The sequence below is a fragment of the Oncorhynchus mykiss genome, chromosome 25, assembly GCF_057628025.1.
Source record: "Oncorhynchus mykiss isolate SJ-2025 chromosome 25, ASM5762802v1, whole genome shotgun sequence".
Classification (NCBI taxonomy): domain Eukaryota; kingdom Metazoa; phylum Chordata; class Actinopteri; order Salmoniformes; family Salmonidae; genus Oncorhynchus; species Oncorhynchus mykiss.
Genome location: NC_143046.1, coordinates 37,720,480 through 37,743,752, shown reverse-complemented (window position 1 = coordinate 37,743,752; position 23,273 = coordinate 37,720,480). Strand labels below are relative to the sequence as shown.

General features: G+C 40.1%; 1 pseudogene across 1 annotated transcript; it reads right to left on the bottom strand.

Moving 5' to 3' along the window:
* Positions 1-18,789: 18,789 nt before the first annotated feature.
* Positions 18,790-23,273, bottom strand: LOC149971814 (alcohol dehydrogenase class-3-like; annotated as a pseudogene). The gene is made up of 5 exons (XR_016491545.1): positions 23,256-23,273; positions 23,024-23,116; positions 22,748-22,913; positions 21,216-21,551; positions 18,790-19,089 (listed from the first exon to the last, which is right to left on the bottom strand). The product of XR_016491545.1 is annotated as an alcohol dehydrogenase class-3-like (transcript).

The window sequence follows — 23,273 nt, the reverse complement described above, 5'->3', positions numbered from 1 at the left end:
GTAAACTTCCAACTTCAACTGTACATTCCATTACAGCTGCGCCATCATAGGTTTGGACAACGAGTTTCTCTAAATACTTAAACTCAAGACATCACAAAATTCATGAAGTCAAACACAGACTGCTCATCTCGCCCACTTGACACATCGAAGTAGCCCAAGAAACGTTCCTGAATAAAGCCCTGATCATCCACATACCTGACAACTGCAAGCAGACTGGTGCCACTGGACTGGACCCAGAGCAATGGAGCAATTTTTACCCCCTGGGGCCTGGAGTTTTTCCTTGTTATGTTAACCTAACTAGGAAAACTCTGGACCCTATAAGGTATGACAGTGATTCATCAGTGGTAAAAAAGGTTTTATGAGCTATGATGGGACCAGTTTTTCCTAATCAGGTCAAATTATTTTTTTAACTCCTGAAAGAAACTCCTGGCCCTTGGGGGGGATGAAAACCTGTCAAACTGCAGCTACCTTATATTTGTTCATATAAATGATATTTAGACTAGATTAGGAGGGGGATTTCCTCTATCCAGACACATAGACAACAACTGATAGACAATATAACTCACAGGGCTGAGCTTTCTTTATGCATGTTTGCATCATGCAGACCTCTGCAGCTGTAGGCCTTACAAAACATTTACTCACATCCATCATCACTATTATGTTGATTCATTAATTCCAGTTAATTAATATTCATTAAAAATGTATAGTCAGCCTAGCCAGACCAATTGTGAATATAAACTACATTTCTGCTGACACACAGATGGACAATAAATACATAACATTACCAATTAGTTCACCCTGACCAGATGGACAGGGCGCATAGGCTGTATGCAGCTGCTCTTATTAGTAGACTACAGTTGATCAGACTGAAACATTTTCTAGTTTTCGACCCATACAGCATGTCCGATTTCTAATGTTTAGGTGTGGCCTAGGCTGCTGCAACATTTATGTTGTGAGTTTTTCCTTGTCTCTGTATGGAGTGATTATGTGTTAACATCTTTGCTAAATAAATACCAGGGGAAAGTGGAAAGCCTACTTGTGCGCACGCGGGAAAAAATGTGCTGCGTCAAACTCTCTCTTTAATCTTTTAATGGATGATTCGATGGAAGCTATCAAATCATTCGGGAATTGACTTCGACATCCAAGAAAAGTGAGTCGAAAGTATGTATATGTTCATCAAGGAAAGCATCGTAGTGTGCAATTACCTCTGCAAGCTCCTTGTAGTTGCCCTGGTCGGCGGAACTTTCCATCTCGTCGTGACCTCTAAAAGCAAATTCTTGCATGCCCCAAAACAACGCAGGCAAAGCCAGCAATACAGGCGACTTGATGAAAGGTTCCCTGTTAGCCAGCTATACTTTTGATACCCGGTGGTATTGCATGCCCTCACCATTTCATCCTTCTTCATGAAACAGAACTCATGCAGAGCTCGACCCTCGCTTTTATTTCGCACATTTTCCATGTACCCCAGAGAATGAAAGGGGTTCTTCAACAAAAATTCCACAACATTGTTAGCAGTGTTGGCCATTCTACCATTCTGGCGCAGAAAACTGCACACTGACGCTGTTAGCTAGCTACTTGAAGTTAGCCAGGCAAATTGAAATAAATTGCACTAACTGAACACAAAAATAAAGTTCTAAAACCAAGAAAACCATTTATAATATACTTCCTCGGTCTCCTGTCATTTGAAAAAACAAATTTGAATTGAATAATAACTATTACTTTTCACTCTTAATCTCTATCCAACAATGTCACCAAGCTTCTACACACATAGAAACTCCATAATGCTCTGTGGCACAATCACAATACAACTCAATAGGTTATTCTCTGATCCTAATTCTATGATTGGATGGACAACATGTCATTTCATACTACACAAGCTTTGATTGGTTGGAGGACGTGCTCCAGAAGTGGTCATATTTACCATGTATGTCTATGGAAAGGGGTGTGGCCTACGAGCCTCCTAGGTTTTGTATTGAAGTCTGAATGTAGCCAGAGGAGGATGGAAGCTGTCTGTCCTCCGGCTGCACCATGGTGGTACCCCAGACAGTGCTATTGAAGTTACTGTTTACTCATTGCAAAAAGTGTTATTTAATCAAATGTTTGGTGACATATGAATATATTTAATATAGTTTAATTTTCCACTATTTTTATGTTTATTATTTTCACTGAGGAGGATGGTCCTCTCCTGCCTCCTCTGAGGAGCCTCCACTGTCCTATACTGTCCCGAAAAATCATTACCCCTTAGCAACAGATGCGGGATACATAAACACACTCTCTCCACCCTTCCCCCACAAACAACCACAAGCTCAGAAGTTCAAAGGTTGTTCCATCCCGAGCCCAACTCAACAGAAGATATATACAGTTGTAGCTGTTTGAGAAGGCATGCAAGATTGAGCAAGAATAGGAAGATTTGCTCAACCAACGTCATGTCCTAGCTGATGGAGCTCAGGTACACCACTTTCCCCTGAAAAACACACATGATGGTCCCTCACTGGGAATATTTTCCCAAGCATCTATGAGCAGTCAGACCTTTTGTTAATTTTGTGCTTCCAGGGCTACAATAATTTGTCCCCTCTCTAATTGTCCAAGTGTGACCCCCTCCCCATGGGTTACTGCAACTAGTGTTGCCAGCACTGCCCCAACCTGGGTGGGGGTCTCCACCAAAATTCCCACCGGCTAGGTGCAAGGTCATTAAGGTTCTCATTAGCAGCTTTGAGAAATTCCTTATATATTATGCTCACCCACCCGGGGCCTTTGGCTTTGTTGGACCAACCCTGCCAGGCAGGCTCAGACTCTTGAGGAGGCAGTGCTGCTTTAGTGGGTCTCTGACCGCGTTCATCTTTCTGTCTTAGATACGTATAGGCTACATGCAGTAGGCCTATAAAACAGATAAGGACTTCTCCTTATTGTGTGGGTCGATCAGGTGGGTGTCTAGGGTTTAGGGTTGGGGGCTGTTCCATCATGATAGGACAATAAAGAAATAGACAATATTTGTAATTGATGTTTAAATGTGTATCCCATGTCTGCACACAAGGGAAAACTCTTTCTGTCACAACTCCTGCTCGCAGAAATAAATGGGCTCTGGCATTCGCAAGCATTTTCCTTTTTCACTCACTTAACTCACCACACTTTTCCAACACAAGAACACTCATCTTCCATGATAACCACACTCCCCTCACACATACCCACATATTGTGCCCAATATGTCTTCTGTTTGCTGTGTTTTTATCTCTACCATGTTGATTCCTATCTAATTACGAGCTTTTGAGTACTTTTTTGTTCCAGTTCCTTATATTTGAAGTTGTATCATTTCAATAATTGTCCTTTCTTCTACTGCTGTCTTTTATCTAATTAAAAAAACTATAAATAGAAAGCTGAATAATAATTATTTGACAACGTTCCCGATCTGGTATAGTGTATTTGTAGTTTATTTATTAATTAATTGTTGTATTTGATTGTTTTCTTGTTTTTATTACAATATCTACCGTGGATAGTATTGGGTGTTCCATTATTCGACTCCTCTATGGGAACTTTGTAACATTTAGAATAGCCATGGAGTAGTCTCGGTGTCTCAGAACAGTTGGTTATCAATGTACAGTTTATCGACTGCAAGAGCTACGTTTCCCTTTTATTCTATTCACTTCGAAGAGTGAGTTCAGAACTTTGCGCCGTTCTGCAATTTCCTTATAAACTGATCATTCATCCCAATTTTCGTGCCAGCGAGTCTTTTACCCCAGAAATCTTTCCCCACACGTTGGGTCTTCACCCTCATTGTCTTTAATCCCGGTAAAAAGTACCAGATTTTCTTGTGCAGGTGGTGTTACACATGGTTTGCCGCTGCAAGGATGATCAGCTGTCCGCCCTGTCTCCCTGTAGCGCTGTCTTAGGCGTCTCACAGTACGGACATTGCAATGTATTGCCCTGGTCACATCTGCAGTCCTCATTACTCCTTGCAGCACGCCTAAGGCAAGTTCACGTAGATGAGTAGGGACCCTGGGCATCCTTCTTTTGGTGTTTTTCAGAGTCAGTAGAAAGGCCTCTTTAGTGTTCTAAGTTTTCATAACTGTGACCATAATTATTTTATTTTTTTCACCTTTATTTAACGAGGTAGGTTAATTGAGAACAAGTTCTCATTTGCAACTGCAACCTGGCCAAGATAAAGCAAAGCAGTTCGACACATGCAACAACACAGAGTTACACATGGAATAAACAAACATACAATCAATAATGCAGTACAAAAATTCTATATACAGCATGTGCAATTGAGGTAGGATAAGAGAGGTAAGGCAATAAATAGGCCATGGTGGCAAAGAAATTACAATATAGTAATTAAACACTGGAATGGTAGGATGTGCAGAAGATGAGATATTGGGGTGCAAAGGAGCAAGATAAATAAGTAAATAAATATATAAATACTGTATGGGGATGAGGTAGATTGGATGGGCTATTTACCGATGAGCTATGTATAGGTGCAGTGATCTGTGAGCTGCTCTGAGAGCTGGTACCTAAAGCTAGTGAGGGAGGTAAGAGTCTCCAGCTTAGAGATTTTTGCAGTTTGTTTCAGTCATTGGCAGCAGAGAACTGGAAGGAGAGGAGGCCAGCCAAAGGAAGAATTGACTTTGGGGGTGACCAGTGAAGCTATACCTGCTGGAGCGCGTGCTATGGGTGGGTGCTGCTATGGTGACCAGTGAGCTGAGATAAGGCGGGGCTTTAACTAGCAGAGACTTGTAGATGACCTGGAACCAGTGGGTTTGACGACAAGTATGAATCGAGGGCCAGCCAACGAGATCATACAGGTCGCAGTGGTGGGTAGTATATGGGGCTTTGGTGACAAAACAGATGGCAGGCTTTGCATGAAACAAACCATCTTCCAAAAGTCCTTCAGTCTTACTGCTGTTTTCAACATAATAATCTAAGTAGGCATGGCTATAATGTAGGACTAATTCCTGAAAAGAAATGCCATGCAAACGATAACAGCAGAACAACAACAGAGACATACAACCGGTGTATAGGCCTACCTTGAGCCTGAGGACAAGCTCAATTGAACAGCGTATTGGTGGTGTAAATTGTGTAATTGTTCAGTTTAGTCCTGTTTGGGCTGGGTATAACTGAAAACTGTGGGAGGCAGACAGTGAATGAGTAATGGCCACAGGCCTCTGTAGCTTATCATTTGGGTTTTGTTTTCTTGTTACCATGACTAAGAGCCAAAGAAAGTAACATTTTAACTGTATTTAGTTGCAACCGTGTTTTGGGATGGGCACAAATCCATTTTGTGGACTGGCAAAATGCCAAGGAATAGTTTTTTGTGAACCTCATCTTTGGACTACACTGAGCTGTCAAAGAGGACCCAACCCCCACCAAGTATTTCATGATTTGCTTTGTCTTACCAAAACCTTGCATTTCATTTGTGATGAATGCTATCAATTTGAGTGTCTCAAGCGCAAAGCATATTTGACATGTCAAAAAGGCAACTGTAATACTTGCACGTACACACACACACACACACACACACACACACACACACACACACACACACAAACACACACACACACACACACACACACACACACACACACACAACAGTTAAATACACTCAAATGTATCCTAACAAACCATCCCAGGAATTAACCAAATTGCATGCTCTCCATTAAATAGGGGGCATGCCCGGTTTGGGGATATAAAGAATTAGGGGGTAAACACAGAAAACTGAGAAAGCTATCTTATCCCACTCCATCTCCCAAACACATGAAATGATGCTGTTGAGTGAACAGTTGAGAAGAGGGGTTTACTGAGTAAGCCTATAGGCCACCATCAGAGACTCCCTATCTCACCTTCTAGCCTTTCAGGTGAATATTACACAAATGAGAAGATAGCGTTTTTGGCTCCCAGAATGTTTAGGATGGGGTTTGGGGATATTGCTCTTCAAAAGAGTCTTTCTCTGGTTTTCAGAGAGTTTTTAGAACACTAGGCATGATCTTAGAAACTTTCAAACAGCTTTAGGGGACTTCAACTCCATACAGGTCTCTTAGTTCTCTCTAAGGTCAAAAGAGAGTAGAGAGTTGAACTATATTTTAAATGTTTTATTAAATCAAAGGTAAATCAAAAAAAAAGGTAGATTTGTGGCTATAGTGGCTAGCAACAATATTGGCTTACTGGCTTTAGGTTAGCGTAGCCATATAGATAAAGCTGTTTGGTGTAACCACCAAACCAGGTAAAGAATGTGCCAAATAATGTATTTACTTTCCTCACTCAGCAAACTCAAACACTTTCTCAAACAGCTTTCTTCTTGGTTCCTCCATTGCACAACCTCTAGGCCAAAATCAAACTTGCCCTTTCAACTTCGAGTGTCCATCTAGCATTGCTTGCTAGCGATATTAGCGGTTATGCAAAATTGCACTAATTGTACATTATTTAGTGACATTTCGTGACCTTGGGACTATCAGATTCTATTTGGCTTTTAATTGTGTTTTTATAGTTATTTACATAGAGTTGCTCTTTATGTGGTCCTTTACATGTCAGATAAAAAAAAATACATTTATGATGAAAGAAATAAAAAATTAGGAAGGACTATCTGTGCAAACACCTTTTAACTTGGTGCTATAATGTTCTATCAGCAATCCAATCACACAATGCTGTGTTGTCAATCCAAATAATTTTATGCGGGGTGAAATACTTATTGAGTCATGAAAGTGGAAGACGTAACAAAACAGTTCTGAGAACTGGGACTTGAAAAATACTCATGATCTCAAAACTATACATTTTGCAGATAGAACCTTATAGTCCCACGTCCTTGATTATTTTTTATCATAGGTTCGTTCTGGTCCTCATTTTAAATGACTTTTTCACCACTTTTTCAGAAGAATGGCCATAAGCTCTTTATGGTAAAAATCTACTAAATACATGTGCCTTAAAGGATATTTAAGGGCCCTTTGGAGAGGCATTGTTGTTTTCCTCTTGTTCTACACCAATACGAAAATCTTCATGGAAGGGGTATTTCACAAAAAGTACAAACTTACCACCTTTTATTGATAACTAGCAAGTAGTTTACTGACTTTGGGTGTCAGAAACCAGAAAGAATATATCCGCTTTAACAAATGTGTGATGAACATGAATGAATATATTTGATCATGTGATAAGAAAGAAAGAAGTCTGTACTTTTCTATTGAATTATTTCTGTTGAAATAATTTAAACATCTTGTGTCAGACTGAACCCAGATTGACATTTCAGAGCCATAAGATTATATCTTATATATATATATATATATATATATCAATTGCACACCCCTAAAAAATTGTATTTACAAATGTTTAAGTATTTTGATACTCTGCACATTAGGTATCTTTCATTTTAGTTTAAGCAAAGATTATCTATTATATTGACAAGATAGTCGACTGTCCGCTCTAACATTGGAAATCCATGTTCTCGAAGGTGAAAGGCAGGTGGGAGGAGGTGAGATCAGGTGGGACTACTCTAGCCAATCAGAGGGCAGATACGCATGTGAATAACAGGTACAACTTCAATATAACCATTACAAAACGTATATTAGATCAAATAAGCCTCACGTAGCAAATTAGCTATTACATTTTTTGTTGACCAAATTCGACACTCTCTCATTCCTCACTTCCTGGTCTTATTTTCCTGGACAGATTTTGGGTGGAGTAAACCCTTTCGCATCGCCTCTCCCTCTCTGGTTTGAGCAGACATACTTCCTGTGTGCCGTAAATTTATGGAAAAATCTAAGTGGGTTCCTTGGGATAAGCAACTCCAAAGTCACCACATTGAAGTTGAAATGTAAAACAGTTCAAGCTGGAATTTGAAGCGGTGAAACTGCCATGTCCATGTGCAGTGGTGTAAAGTACTTAAGTAAAAAATAGCTTAAAGTACTACTTAAGTAGTTTTTTGGGGTATCTGTACTTTACTATTTATATTTTTGACAACTTTTACTTCACTACATTCCTAAAGAAAACAATGTACTTTTTCCTCCATACATTTTCCCTGACACCCAGAAGTACTCGTTACATTTTTAATGCAGCAGTACAGGGAAAATGCCTAATTCACACACTTATCACGAGACCATCCCTGCTCATCCCTACAGCCCCTGATCTGGCAGACTCACTAAACACATGCTTAGTTTGTAAATTATGTCTGAGTGTTGGAGCATGCCCCTGGCTATCTGTACACTTAAAAAAACAAGAACATGATGCCATCTGGTTTGTTTGAAATCATTATACTATTATTATATTAAAACCAAATACTTTTAGACTTTTCACTTTTACTTTAGTCATTTTCTATTAAGGTATCTGTACTTTTACTCAAGTATGACAAATGGGAACTTTTTCTACCACTGTCCATTTGAACTATTTAAACAACAAAGACGCTACTTCAAACAACAAACACTTGGACATCATTGCATGAGGGATAGAAGAGCAGAGTGTGTACTGCACCGTCTTTTTTAGGGTAGGGGTTAAGATAAGGGTAACGATGTCCCAAGGAACCCGCTTAGCATCTACTGTAAATTTACAGAGTAACATTTTTTTCTCAAATTTCCATTTGCCTCTGTTTTCATTATAGTGTGAATATATTAATATTTTACCTCAAATGTAAAAGTAACATTAACTGTATTGAATGTTTTGTAATAATAAATATTTTTACAGTGTGACAACGATGTCTTTAGGTGTGTCATTATTTACAATGTCCCACACATGTGTCAGTTACAACAAGGGATGGGGATGAAACCAGACAGAGGAGTGGCAGGGACATACAGTAGTAATCTCACAATTACTACCTTACTTTTGTTGATAGACAAAACAACAGCTTAGCCTGTCACAGAGAAAAAGTGTGTGTGTGTGTGTGTGTGTGTGTGTGTGTGTGTGTGTGTGTGTGTGTGTGTGTGTGTGTGTGTGTGTGTGTGTGTGTGTGGGGAGAGAGATATGCATTGTGAACAAATTGTGGGTTGCTATAATCCTGTTGAAGGCCTTTGCTGTCTATCTTTTGCTGACTCATATGAAAACAGACAGTCTGAAATATTGTAGGTGTTTCAAGATGTGGGATCCGTGCACAATAGGCTAAAGCTATATTCAGATTTTTTTTTAAATAGAACATATAGGCTATGACGAAGAAATCACAGGAGGTTGGTGGCACCTTAATTGGATAGGACAGGCTTGTGGTAATGGCTGAAGAAAAATGTGTGGAATGGTATCAAATACATCAGACAGTTTGATGCCATTCCAGTAGTTCCTTTCCAGCCTTTATTATGAGCTGTCCTCCCTTCCACAGCCTCCACAGCAAAAAAAATATACTTGTCCAATGTCCACATCTTCAAAACAATCCAACTGCTTGGCCTCTCATTACAGAGAGAGGCTTGGGTCCATATACTGTAATTATAAGTATATTCTAGAATCCAAGATTATATTCTATAATTATATTCCTATCCTCGGGCCTGGGGTTTCCTCCACTGATTCAGAGTGTGCCAGTGACACAGAAGCTAAAGCCTTTTAGCGGTGTCAGAGCAAGGCTGGGGATGTCACAGGCTATGCCTGGCATTAGCAGTATAATGGCAAGGATTTGCTGATAAAACAGGGGCCTCCACTGCTAGTCTTTAGTGACTTAAGCGGCGCGTCCTTCCATGGCAGTCGGCACTTTGTATCCATCCCAATATCTCTCTCTCACTTTCCTCTCTCTGTCTTTAAGGGACTCTCACAAATGCACATACTGTATTTCCTCCTTTATGACGACAACGTGGGAGCTCAGTAAGTATGCTCTTCGCCGTGTTCATTAAAGATGGCAAGATTTGTTAGTTTATTTTGTTGGTTTTAAGCTAATTCAACCCACTTAAAGCTTAGCAAATGGGCATGGCAAACGGGCCATCACCTCAACACAAAATGGGTTATTTTTTTTTACCACTGTGGATTTTTAATCAAATCCAAATTGAGGACTGAACAATGCATTTTCTATGTCTGAATTTGCATGGCAATTTTGTTTATAACATACGGTCACAACCGTGTGAATGACTGACTTTACCTCCAACGTATATAATAGTAGAAAATAGACAAATACATTCATCACCAGAGATGTCGGGATGTTGTGTCAACTTGTGAACCACAACTAGCTGCTACACAATAATTCCTCTCGGTTATGCTATGCAACGGATGCTCTTGAATTCATTGCCATGCTTCAGTGCCAGCTTTACAATTACCACTGTCTGATCAGTCATAATTTACCCATTAATTATAAAGACGCAGTTTCTATAGAATGTGGCATCAAATTGCCCATGTCTCGTCTTTAAAAGAGCAGGAGTTATGAAGGTAGAATAGCATAGTAAATGGGTCCTAAGGAGTTTCACACACACAATCAGTGAGATCTTCTGCTATCGCCAAAGTCTCATGCACTGACTAACCCACAATGAGAAGGCGATAAACGCACAGTGCTCAATCGTCAATTCACATTTCTACTCAAAATCATTAAGTGCTTTTTTTTTTTACCTCATGTTTTCGTTTTAGAACATGCTTTGTTTGTGCTACCATCTGTCTGTGTCATATTTACAATAATTTAATAATTAAGGAGGAAATCTCTTGATCCCAATCTAAATATTGTGGAAGACAAGACAGCCCTTTGACATTTTTTTCCTACGAGGCTCTGTTTGTTCACCAGTATTTACCCACGCTGGCATTTCTGTTGTTTGTCAATTTTCTTTATGAGTCTCTCATGTCTGTCGGAATGCAAACACTGACAACACCTTGGCCGCAGGGTAAAAGCTTGATATTTGCTGGGGAAACAGAAAAGATCATAAAAAAAAAGCTGACTTGAGTCCAAATGGTACCTCTCTTAATAGTATAAATCTCATGTGGAAATTAATGTAGGGGCAACAGCCCCCACAATATACAGGCATTGATTGAAGCTCGATGTTAAATTCAAATCTCCCTACCATCATATCTAAGCCAATATGTCACCAATCTGAAAATGTACAGATCAACTTGATTTGAGGTACACAAGACAAGACACTCCCGACCACTTGTCATGAGCCACCCGTTCGTTACCAAGAACCACATACCAGATTTTTAACAGGGCTGTTAGCATTAGCGTTGTCACAGTGTTTCTTGCTCAGAACTAGCTCAATATCTAGGCGTCGGATAAGAACGAGACTACAGCTTCCATACAGTGACCATTAGACTCGCCACAATTTGGACTGAATCAGTTTGCAGGGGCAGTTTTGATTAAATGTACAGTCGTGGCCAAAAGTTTTGAGAATGACACAAATATTAATTTACACAAAGTTTGCTGCTTCAGTGTCTTTAGATATTTTTTTCAGATGTTACTATGGAATACTGAAGTATAATTACAAGCATTCCATAAGTGTCAAAGGCTTTTATTGACAATTATATGAAGTTGATGCAAAGAGTCAATATTTTCAGTGTTGACCCTTCTTTTTCAAGACCTCTGCAATCCGCCCTGGCATGCTGTCAATTAACTTCTGGGCCACATCCTGACTGATGGCAGCCTATTCTTGCATAATAAATGCTTGGAGTTTGTCAGAATTTGTGGGTTTTTGTTTGTCCACCCGCCTCTTGAGGATTGATCACAAGTTCTCAATGGGATTAAGGTCTGGGGAGTTTCCTGGCCATGGACCCAAAATATCGATGTTTTGTTCCACGAGCCACTTAGTTATCACTTTTGCCTTATGGCAAGGTGCTACATCATGCTGGAAAAGGCATTGTTCGTCACCAAACTGTTCCTGGATGGTTGGGAGAAGTTGCTCTCGGGGGATGTGTTGGTACCATTCTTTATTCATGGCTGTGTTCTTAGGCAAAATTGGGAGTGAGCCCACTCCCTTGCTGAGAAGCAACCCCAGACATGAATGGTCTCAGGATGCTTTACTGTTGGCATGACACAGGACTGATGGTAGCGCTCACCTTGTCTTCTCTGGAAAAGCTTTTTTCCGGATGCCCCAAAAAATCGGAAAGGGGATTCATCAGAGACAATGACTTTACCCCAGTCCTCAGCAGTCCAATCCCTGTACCTTTTGCAGAATATCAGTCTATCCCTGATGTTTTTTTCTGGAGAGAAGTGGCTTCTTTGCTGCCCTTCTTGACAACAGGCCATCCTCCAAAAGTCTTCGCCTCACTGTGCGTGCAGATGCACTCACACCTGCCTGCTGCCATTCCTGAGCAAGCTCTGTACTGGTGGTGCCCCGATCCCGCAGCTGAATCAACTTTAGGAGACGTCCTGGCGCTTGCTGGACTTTCTTGGTTGCCCTGAAGCCTTCTTCACAAAAATTGAACCGCTCTCCTTGAAGTTCTTGATGATCCGATAGATGGTTGATTTAGTTGCAATCTCACTGGCAGCAATATCCTTGCCTGTGAAGCCCTTTTTGTGCATATCAATGATGACGGCAAGTGTTTCCTTGCAGCTAACCATGATTGACAGAGGAAGAACAATGATTCCAAGCACCACCCTCCTTTTGAAGCTTCCAGTCTGTTATTCAAACTCAATCAGCATGACAGAGTGATCTCCAGCTTTGTCCTCGTCAACACTCACACCTGTGTTAACGAGAGAATCACTGACATGATGTGAGCTGGTCCTTTTGTGGCAGGGCTGAAATGCAGTGGAAATGTTTTTTTGGGGATTCAGTTCATTTGAATGGCAAAGAGGGACTTTGTAATGAATTGAAATTCATCTGATCACTCTTCATAACATTCTGGAGTATATGCAAATTGCCATCATACAAACTGAGGCAGCAGACTTTGTGAAAATTAATATTTGTGTCATTCTCAAAACTTTTGGCTACAACTGTATAATTTATCGCTCTCACATGCTCATTTCTGTCCATTAAGAACCAACGGTGTGCTACCTTTTTGGAGCATTTCTGACCATGCTAAATTGTGTGCCATGCTGTGCACAGTCCAAAGAAAATTACATGATTGCTAACCTGGTTAGCTACGTGATTAAAAAAGTCTGTGTTCATAAAATCAACTGTTTTAGACTATTGTATTTGAACCAAGCAAGAATACTAAATGTTTAATCAGTACTGAGTGACTGAACAAAGTTATTTTGGAACAAATGCTTCTAGACTGCCCATTTCAATTGTCTGTTGAAATCAATGTTTTAAGAACAGGGTTTGTCGTGTCTTTTTTAGAATCACAGCCTTTTGACCTGAAGATGGTGGGTTTGCTTCCTGGAGGATGCATTTTGTCAATTATTTTGTTTATAGTTTTGACAGCCCCCTCCCGGACACACACACTTATTTTCACTTATTAGGTTGCTCTTAAAAGAGCCTTTGGGTTCGTGGAGTGGCAGGCAAGTGGCAGTGAGTGTGGTGGTGTGTACTACTACATGTGTCTTTCTAGAAAGGAGGTGAGACCAGCTCTCAGACTCTCAAGGAAGAGATCGTTGCCCTCATCTGTGAGATGCACGCCATCCCTACGGTACTGCCCTGGACTTTATGGCAGAGTGGCGGATTGTGGGCATGCATCCTGTCACCGAGAAATGCAAGCTGCCCCATGTGGAGCTGACAAACGACTTACGGTGTATGCCAATTCAAAGCCGACACATGGTACTTTGCACACTACCAATAAAACATTTATGTTCTGTTCTAAATCTGTGAGTACTCCCATCTGTTTTCATATTTATACAGCCATTTATAAATGTGGGAATCTATGCTCTTTTACTGGAGTTGGACAGCTGTGTGCAGAATTACTAAGAACATTTGTAGCTAAAGGATTCGGAGCACATATCCAATGTCAGATTTGTAAATGTGTATATAATTTTTCTTACGAGTGTTTTGTACTTGTCTAATGTTATATTGTACAGGTGTTTCTCAGCAGTGTTTGTTTCAGGAGTTACCAAATTTGCTCTTGACGAGCCACAGGGTTATGCATGTTTTTATTTATTCAAGCCCAGTGCTACCACACCTGGTTCTGCTACTCAGCTATTCACCATGAATAGTAGAATCAGGTGTGGTAGAAAAGCCTGCATAAACCTGTAGATTGTCAAGAACAATTATGGCCATCCCTGAATTGTATTTACTAAGTTTATCTGATGAATTTGGTTGTGCACTTCATATTTAGTAATAACTCACTTTTGTTTACAGACAATGTCGTACTAGGCCTTTTTTCAGTAAACTTAAAGGTACATGTTCATGCTAATGGGTACATATTGATCATTTGTGTATTTTCCGGGAGCTTGCTCGATTGATAGTCTTAAGAGAGATCAGGGAGAAAAAAATGTTACAGTTAACTTCAAATTGGCTTAAATGTGTTTTTTGTTTTTCGCTACCATCTGGAAAATCAGTTGTTAATATTAAATACTAACGGCTACCTTATTTCTGTTGCCATTTCTCATTATTGTTTACTTTTACTTAACTTTTATTGCTGTGTTATGCTGTATTATAATGTTGTACAATCATTTTGCATAATCACCTTCAGGTGTAAAAAACATGGAAAATAAAAACGTATCCGTTTTAAGTGAGAAGTAGGCATTGGTCTGAAGCAAAAAAAAGAAAGGAAATTCACGAGAACCACAATGCCGATTCCTCCCATGCTCTATTAAGGTTTTCCAACACACAGCTTTGACCTACTACAGTAGCTGTGTTGGTATTGTATCTTTCAAACTATGTGTAGGCAGGTTGCTTAGCATTCAATTCATAAAATTATGTATACCGGTGTATATATGTGTATATATATATATATATATATATATATATATATATATATATACACACATCATACACATACATATACAGTACAAGTCAAAAGTTTGGACACACCTAGTCATTCAAGAGTTTTTCTTTATTTTTACTATTTTCTACATTGTAGAATAATTGTGAATACATCACATCTATGAAATAATACATATGGAATAACATAGTAACCAAAAAAAGTGCTAAACAAAGCAAAATATATTTTGTATTGGAGATTCTTCAAAGAGCCACGCTTTGGCTTGATGACAGCTTTGCACACTCTTGGCATTATCTCAACCAGCTTCCTGAGGTAGTTACCTGGAATGCATTTCAATTAATAGGTGTGCATTGTTAAAAGTTAATTTGTGGAATTTCTTTCCTTCTCAATGCGTTTGAGCCAATCAGTTGTGTTGTGACAATGTGGGGGTGGTACACAGAAGACGGGCGGCAGGGTAGCCTAGTGGTTAGAGCGTTGGACTAGTAACTGGATTGTTGCAAGTTCAAACCCCTGAGCTGACAAGGTACAAATCTCTCGTTCTGCCCCTGAACAGGCAGTTAACCCACTGTTCCTAGGCCGTCATTGAAAATAAGAATTTGTTCTTAACTGACTTGCCTAGTTAAATAAAGGTAATAAAAAAAGATTGACCTATTTGGTAAAAGACAAAGTTGACATTATGTCAAGAACAGCTCAAATAAGCAAAGAGAAATGACAGTCCATCATTACTTTTAAGACATGTCAGTCATTGTGGAAAATTTCAAGAACTCAGATTGCAGCCCAAATAAATGTTTCACAGAGTTCAACAGACACATCTCAACATCAACTGTTCAGATGAGACTGCGTGAATCAGGCCTTCATGGTCTTGCTTGGGCCAAGAAACACGAGCAATTGACATTAGACAGGTGGAAATCTGTCTCTTGGTCTGATTGGTACAAATTGAGATTTTTGGTTCCCATGATGATCTCTTCATGTGTGGTTCCCACCGTGAAGAATGGAGGAGAAGGTGTGATGGTGTGGGGGTGCTATGCTGGTGACACTGTCTGTGATTTATTTAGAATTCAAGGCACACTTAACCAGCATGGCTACCACAGCATTTTGCAGCGATACATCGTCCCATCTGGTTTGCGCTTAGTGGGACAATAATTTGTTTTATCAAAAGGACAATGACCCAACACACCTCCAGGCTGTGGAGGGGCTACTTGACCAAGAAGGAGAGTGATGGAGTGCTGCATCAGATGACCTGGCCTCCACAATCACCTGGCCTCAACCCAATTGAGATGGTTTGGGATGAGTTGGACCGCCGAATGAAGGAAAAGCAGCCAACAAGTGCTCAGCCTATGTGAGAACTACTTAAAGACTGTTGGAAAATAAGCTTTCAACATGAAGCTGGTTGAGAGAATGCCAAGAGCGCGCAAAGCTGTCATCAGCGCAAAGGGTGGCTACTTTTAAGAATCTCAAATATAAAATGTATTTTGATTTGTTTAACACTGTTTTGGTTACTACATGATTCTATGTGCTGTTTCATAGTTTCGATGTCTTGTCCATTATTCTACAACGTAGAAAATAGTCAAAATTAAAACCCTGGAATGAGTAGGTGTCCAAACTTTGGACTGGTGCTGTATGTTTACATATTTACATGTTGTTGCTCATGAACTTTCTTTTTCGGCCTTAGACCTATAACTACTTCTCACAATAAAAATGGTTTGTTGTTTTTAATATTATTGAAATTTGAAATATATTTTACAACTTTTAATAAATGTTCTACTATACTAATGACATGGATTTACATCAGAGACAGGCAGACATTGTAGACTGGTTCGCTAATAATTCTATTACAATTGAATGTTTTGATAGTAGTGAAAAAAAGTAGACATTTGGCATGATTTGTATTGCAATAAAACTGAGAGTGATGCATTCTCATAGTGAAACAAAACAGAGATATCTCAGAATTCACCATAACATAAAAACGTGGACGGATTGAAGAAGATCAGTGGTGGATATGGTTGACACAGTGTATTACACAGCGAGATACATGATGAAACAGGGAACAAGATATGGCCCAAGTATCTCAAACATGTAGTGAGGTAGTGGTGTATGTAATTCAAACAGCAGTTCCCTGGTGTATTAGTGTCCTAGCACCGTGACAACCTAAAAGGTTGACAAATTCAAACACACCCTCAAAAAAAGGAAAGAGACTGCAACATGGATATTTTCCCACAGATTAGACAGACACATAGACACTTGTCCCCAAAGCAAGCCTTATACATCTAGAAGGGTGGGCTTGTCCAACATTTATTGATGAGAGTGCCAAGTCACATAAGCACCTGTCAAAACTTGTCTCCTCCTTTCTTCTCTCGCCTTTTGATCTCTCTCTCTCTCTCTCTCTCTCTCGTACCCATACCCCCATTCTCTCTCCCTTCTTCCCATTTTTGCAAACTTTCTTTGACGGGGAGAGGAAAAAATGTAAGCTTTGGATCTCTGATTGATTACACACAGAACCCGGAGCCGAACACAGAGACGGGAGGTACCGGTTCATTTTCCATTTTAAATAAAGATGGAAAATCAGGGAAACTGCCAAGGCTATTCATTTGATCTGAATGGAACCTCAATAAAGCAAATTCCGAGACAGCTATTTCAGTTCATCATTGGGAGGCATTCCCCAAGCAACCTTTTGTCTAGGGCCCTGACAGGCTGGGACTGTTATTTTAGCCCGCCAGATCGCTCTATATTAAATCAATATATAATATTACCGAAGTCGAAACTACACCCGAGCTACATGAAGAGTATATTTCTGAACCGCTGATGACACTGTGCCATTTGTCTCTCTATCACGAAACATTCCTGCTGATTCTTCTGCCTTCTCCTCAGTGCAAATGTATGCAATACATTAGTTTCTTTCACATTGAATACCCTCGGGGAAATGTGTCTTGTATCTCCCATCAAACAAGCATAGCATTACATGCTAGCAAGCTCTATTAAAGTGTTACATAGGGGGAAATATTGAAAGCATTTGATTGTGTTAAGTGAATAGCTTTTGTCTCAATTAATAGCTCATACGTTCCACGACGAATTAAAAACATTGATTGTCACAATTAATGAAGTCCCTACCAGTGACAATACTGCACATCTCAACACTGAGGCTTAAGCAGTCGGGTCTACTATATCCCTCAGTATTTGATTCATTCTGTGCATGAGGATGGTGTCAGAGGCTTTCTGTGGGGTGTGTCTGCCATCTACTGGTAGATGTATTCAATGCAGGGCAACATAAACATCTGCTGTGCATAGAAAATATCCTATTACAGTGAAATTACAGAAATAAAATGAGGTTGGTATTGGGCATTTCCTAAATTTGAGTGCACTTTGCAGAGGTAATTAAGATCTTTGGTCAAGTAGTAACCTAGGAAAGAAGTAGAAGGTAGTTTATAAGGTATTTCACTGAACAAGTATATGGCTTATCTGAAGTCCATGGTCAGGAGGATAATAATCGACCTATAAACTTAATCTTCATCCAGCTGGTTCAGGCCAGTCAGTATCACATATTGATAATAGTTTGAATGCTAGAGGGGGAGGGGAGAAAGATCAAAAACCCATAGGTGAGCTAAAGAGCATTTATTTGAGACACTTACAATCTATCAAATACTTTAGTTAACAATTAAGGGACAACGACACGAAGACATCATATGAGCTTGAACTATTTGTATGTAATCCTACTCTACAACTCCAACTCTAAAGCTGTGATCCAATGTTAAGTAGTGCTGTGAAAAAGTATTTGCCCCCTTTCTGATTTTCTCTATTTTTGCATATTTTGGATACTGAATGTTATCAGATCTTCAACCAAAACCTAATATTAGGTCAAGGGAACCTGAGTGAACAAATAATAAAGAGATTGATACTTCATTCATTTATTTAATAAACAAAGTTATGCAATACCCAATGCTCCTGTGTGAAAAAGTAATTGCCCCCTTATACTCAGTAACTGGTTTTGCCACCTTTAGCTGCAATGACTGCAACCAAACGCTTCCTGTAGTTGTTGATCAGTCTCTCACATCGCTGTGGAGGAATTTCGGCCCACTCTTCCATGCAGAACTGCTTCGGGCGACAGTTGTGGGTTTTCGAGCATAAACTGCTCACTTCAGGTCCTGCCAGAACATCTCATTGGCTTTAGGTCTTTCACGGCACTATATTGGACATAACTCAGCTGTCTAGTTTCCACACACACACACTGAGAGCTCTCACCTCTTCCCACCGTTCAGGAGGTCCAAAGCCTCATTGATCTGATCCAGGGTCAGAGTGTGGGTCACAAACACATCCAGCTTAAGTTTCTTGTTCATGTACTCCCCAACGAGTTTGGGGACACTCTCCAAACTCTTCCACCCTGTTGGAAAATGACACCATGTGCATGTGTATTTGTTCATTTTTTGTCATATATTTCATATAGACATATGAAGTGCATTTGTAACACTACACCTGAACCCTTCATCACAGGGGGTACAAAACAGCATTATAACATGACATTACAGATGACATGCACAGTCAAGATCATTATTGTTAGCTTATGACAATTCACTTTTCACTGTTATGGTACAAACAATGTTTAGATCAGCTGCACTTAGTCAGGCTTTAATACAGTGCCTTGCGAAAGTATTCGGCCCCCCTTGAACTTTGCGACCTTTTGCCACATTTCAGGCTTCAAACATAAAGATATAAAACTGTATTTTTTTGTGAAGAATCAACAACAAGTGGGACACAATCATGAAGTGGAACGACATTTATTTGATATTTCAAACTTTTTTAACAAATCAAAAACTGAAAAATTGGGCGTGCTAAATTATTCAGCCCCCTTAAGTTAATACTTTGTAGCGCCACCTTTTGCTGCGATTACAGCTGTAAGTCGCTTGGGGTATGTCTCTATCAGTTTTGCACATCGAGAGACTGAAATTTTTTCCCATTCCTCCTTGCAAAACAGCTCGAGCTCAGTGAGGTTGGATGGAGAGCATTTGTGAACAGCAGTTTTCAGTTCTTTCCACAGATTCTCGATTGGATTCAGGTCTGGACTTTGACTTGGCCATTCTAACACCTGGATATGTTTATTTTTGAACCATTCCATTGTAGATTTTGCTTTATGTTTTGGATCATTGTCTTGTTGGAAGACAAATCTCTGTCCCAGTCTCAGGTCTTTTGCAGACTCCATCAGGTTTTCTTCCAGAATGGTCCTGTATTTGGCTCCATCCATCTTCCCATCAATTTTAACCATCTTCCCTGTCCCTGCTGAAGAAAAGCAGGCCCAAACCATGATGCTGCCACCACCATGTTTGACAGTGGGGATGGTGTGTTCAGTGTGATGAGCTGTGTTGCTTTTACGCCAAACATAACATTTTGCATTGTTGCCAAAAAGTTCAATTTTGGTTTCATCTGACCAGAGCACCTTCTTCCACATGTTTGGTGTGTCTCCCAGGTGGCTTGTGGCAAACTTTAAACAACACTTTTTATGGATATCTTTAAGAAATGGCTTTCTTCTTGCCACTCTTCCATAAAGGCCAGATTTGTGCAATATACGACTTGATTGTTGTCCTATGGACGGAGTCTCCCACCTCAGCTGTAGATCTCTGCAGTTCATCCAGAGTGATCATGGGCCTCTTGGCTGCATCTCTGATCAGTCTTCTCCTTGTATGAGCTGAAAGTTTAGAGGGACGGCCAGGTCTTGGTAGATTTGCAGTGGTCTGATACTCCTTCCATTTCAATATTATCGCTTGCACAGTGCTGCTTGGGATGTTTAAAGCTTGGGAAATCTTTCTGTATCCAAATCCGGCTTTAAACTTCTTCACAACAGTATCTCGGACCTGCCTGGTGTGTTCCTTGTTCTTCATGATGCTCTCTGCGCTTTTAACGGACCTCTGAGACTATCACAGTGCAGGTGCATTTATACGGAGACTTGATTACACACAGGTGGATTGTATTTATCATCATTAGTCATTTAGGTCAACATTGGATCATTCAGAGATCCTCACTGAACTTCTGGAGAGAGTTTGCTGCACTGAAAGTAAAGGGGCTGAATAATTTTGCACGCCCAATTTTTCAGTTTTTGATTTGTTCAAAAAGTTTGAAATATCCAATAAATGTCGTTCCACTTCATGATTGTGTCCCACTTGTTGTTGATTCTTCACAAAAAAATACAGTTTTATATCTTTATGTTTGAAGCCTGAAATGTGGCAAAAGGTCGCAAAGTTCAAGGGGGTCGGCCCCCTTACTTTCGCAAGGCACTGTATGTCTCATATCGTCAACTCACTTCCAAAGTATGTCCACTTCCAAGACCACCAAGAGGTCTTAAGGGACTAGAGATATCTACCCTACCTCTGTCCATCCTACGACAGACACTCCAGGCATCCTTACACCTCTCCAGGCAGCTCTCAGGAAGAAAAAGGAAGACATTCCAGAACTGAGACGGTTTGTCCATTAGCTATGTTATTCTGGCCATTTTTATACTGACACCACCAGACTATAGCGGGCCAATACCCACAACGGAGGTGAGTGACCACACAAACCGTCTTCCCTGTAGCCCAATTGCTTTGAATTTTACCATTTGAAAGGATAAAAAAAGAAAGAAGTCCACCCCTTTGCCGGTCATCTCCACCAGCACCTCCTGGATGGGCTTGCTGTGGTCCTTGGGGTTCACAAACTCAGTGGCCCAAAACACCTCAGCCTTGTCAAACTTGCCCGGATTGATATCCACTGCGATGATTCTGGCAGCCCCGGCAACTTTGCAGCCCATGACTGTAGCTAGGCCCACAGCCCCCAACCCGAGCACTACACATGTGGAGCCAGGCTCAACACGAAGAGGGTTATGGAATCCTATAATTGTCTTGACATCACATTTAAGCCTGTTGAGACACAAGACGGCACTTAGCACGAAACAGCACTGAAAGTACATACAGTACCAGTCAAAAGTTTGGACACACCTACTCATTCAAGGGTTTTTCTTTATTTTTACAAAAAAAAAATATGTTGTAGAATAATAGTGAAGACGTCAAAACTATGAAATAACAAATAGAATCATATAGTAACCAAAAAAATAATAATTTTATATTCTTGCCTTGGGCTCCCAAGTGGCGCAGCGGTCTAAGGCACTGCATCTTAGTGCTAGAGGCGTCACTACAGTCCCTGGTTCAAATCCAGGCAGTATCACAACCGGCCATGATTGGGATTCCCATAGGGCAGTGCGCAATTGGCCTGGGTTTGGCTGGTGTAGGCTGTCATTGTAAATAAGAATTTGCTCTTAACTGACTTGCCTAGTTAAATAAAGCATTATAATTAATTATATATATATATATATATATATATATATATATATATATATGAATAAATAACAATAAAAATACTAATTAATATTTTTAAACATTTTTTAAGGAATGACAGCTCTTGGCATTCTCTCAAGGTCGTCCCCTGGAATGCATTTCAATTAACAGGTGTGCGTTGTTAAAAGTTAATTTGTGGAATTTATTTCCTTCTCAATGCGTTGGAGCCCATCAGTTGTGTTGTGACAAGGTGGGGGTGGTACACAGAAGATAGCGCTATTTGGTAAAAGACAAAGTCCACATTATGGCAAGAGCAGTTCAAATAATCAAGATAAATGACAGTCCATCATTACTTTAAGACATGAAGGTCAGTCAATGCGGAAAATTTCCAGAACTTTCAAAATTTCGACAAGTGTAGTCAGTCACAAAACCCGTCAAGCACTATGATGAAACTGGCTCTCACGAGGACCGCCACAGGAAAGGATGCAAGGACTGACCATCCATAATATCAAATGTATAGATTTAACCATGTTATACAGTGTTTGTTTACATTCACCTTATTGGAGTAAAACAAGCTTATATTTTGGGTTCTGAAGGGGAACAACAATTGAACTAAGCTCATGAGGAACTTATAAGTGATATTCTTTAAGAATCAATGTGTATGTAATTCATTTAAGTCAAAACAGGGAAGTAGCAACTATGGATTCTAGCCTCAAGGTCTCAAAATAGCCTAGAACAGATCAATGGTAGAAGAATAACAACACAACTACATTTTTAGTCACAAAAACATGATTCTTACTGGTTTATCTGGTGAGAATTTGGAGACTCCAGGGCTGACACCTTCCACCACGCCTGACCCCTTGTGGCCCAGAACCAGTGGGATGCATGCATACACCAGTCTCATAGAGGTACCCCTAGTCAGTGTGGCACATTCCACTTGCTGCAATCAACAGAAACAGCACACAGTTTATTCTTTAGGTTAATATCCCTGCGAGCACTAGGCTTTACATAAGCATTGGTCTGGGAAATGTTTATCTTAGTGGAAAGTTGTGGTTACCTTTATGCGCACTTTGTGAGCCCTAGGTGGGGCAACCTCCACCCTCTCAATAGACAGGGGTTTGCCATGCTACTGCTGGCTTGCACTTGATCACCTGGGGTAATAGTAATAGATTCAATACATGCATTATAAAGAGATTTCCTCAGATAAAAAAAACAAAAAACCAATGGGTGCCTTATTACACAGACGGCTACTGCTTGGGCTTACAACAAGACAGACAAGTCATTGCTTACCTGGCTTTCGGTGTTCAT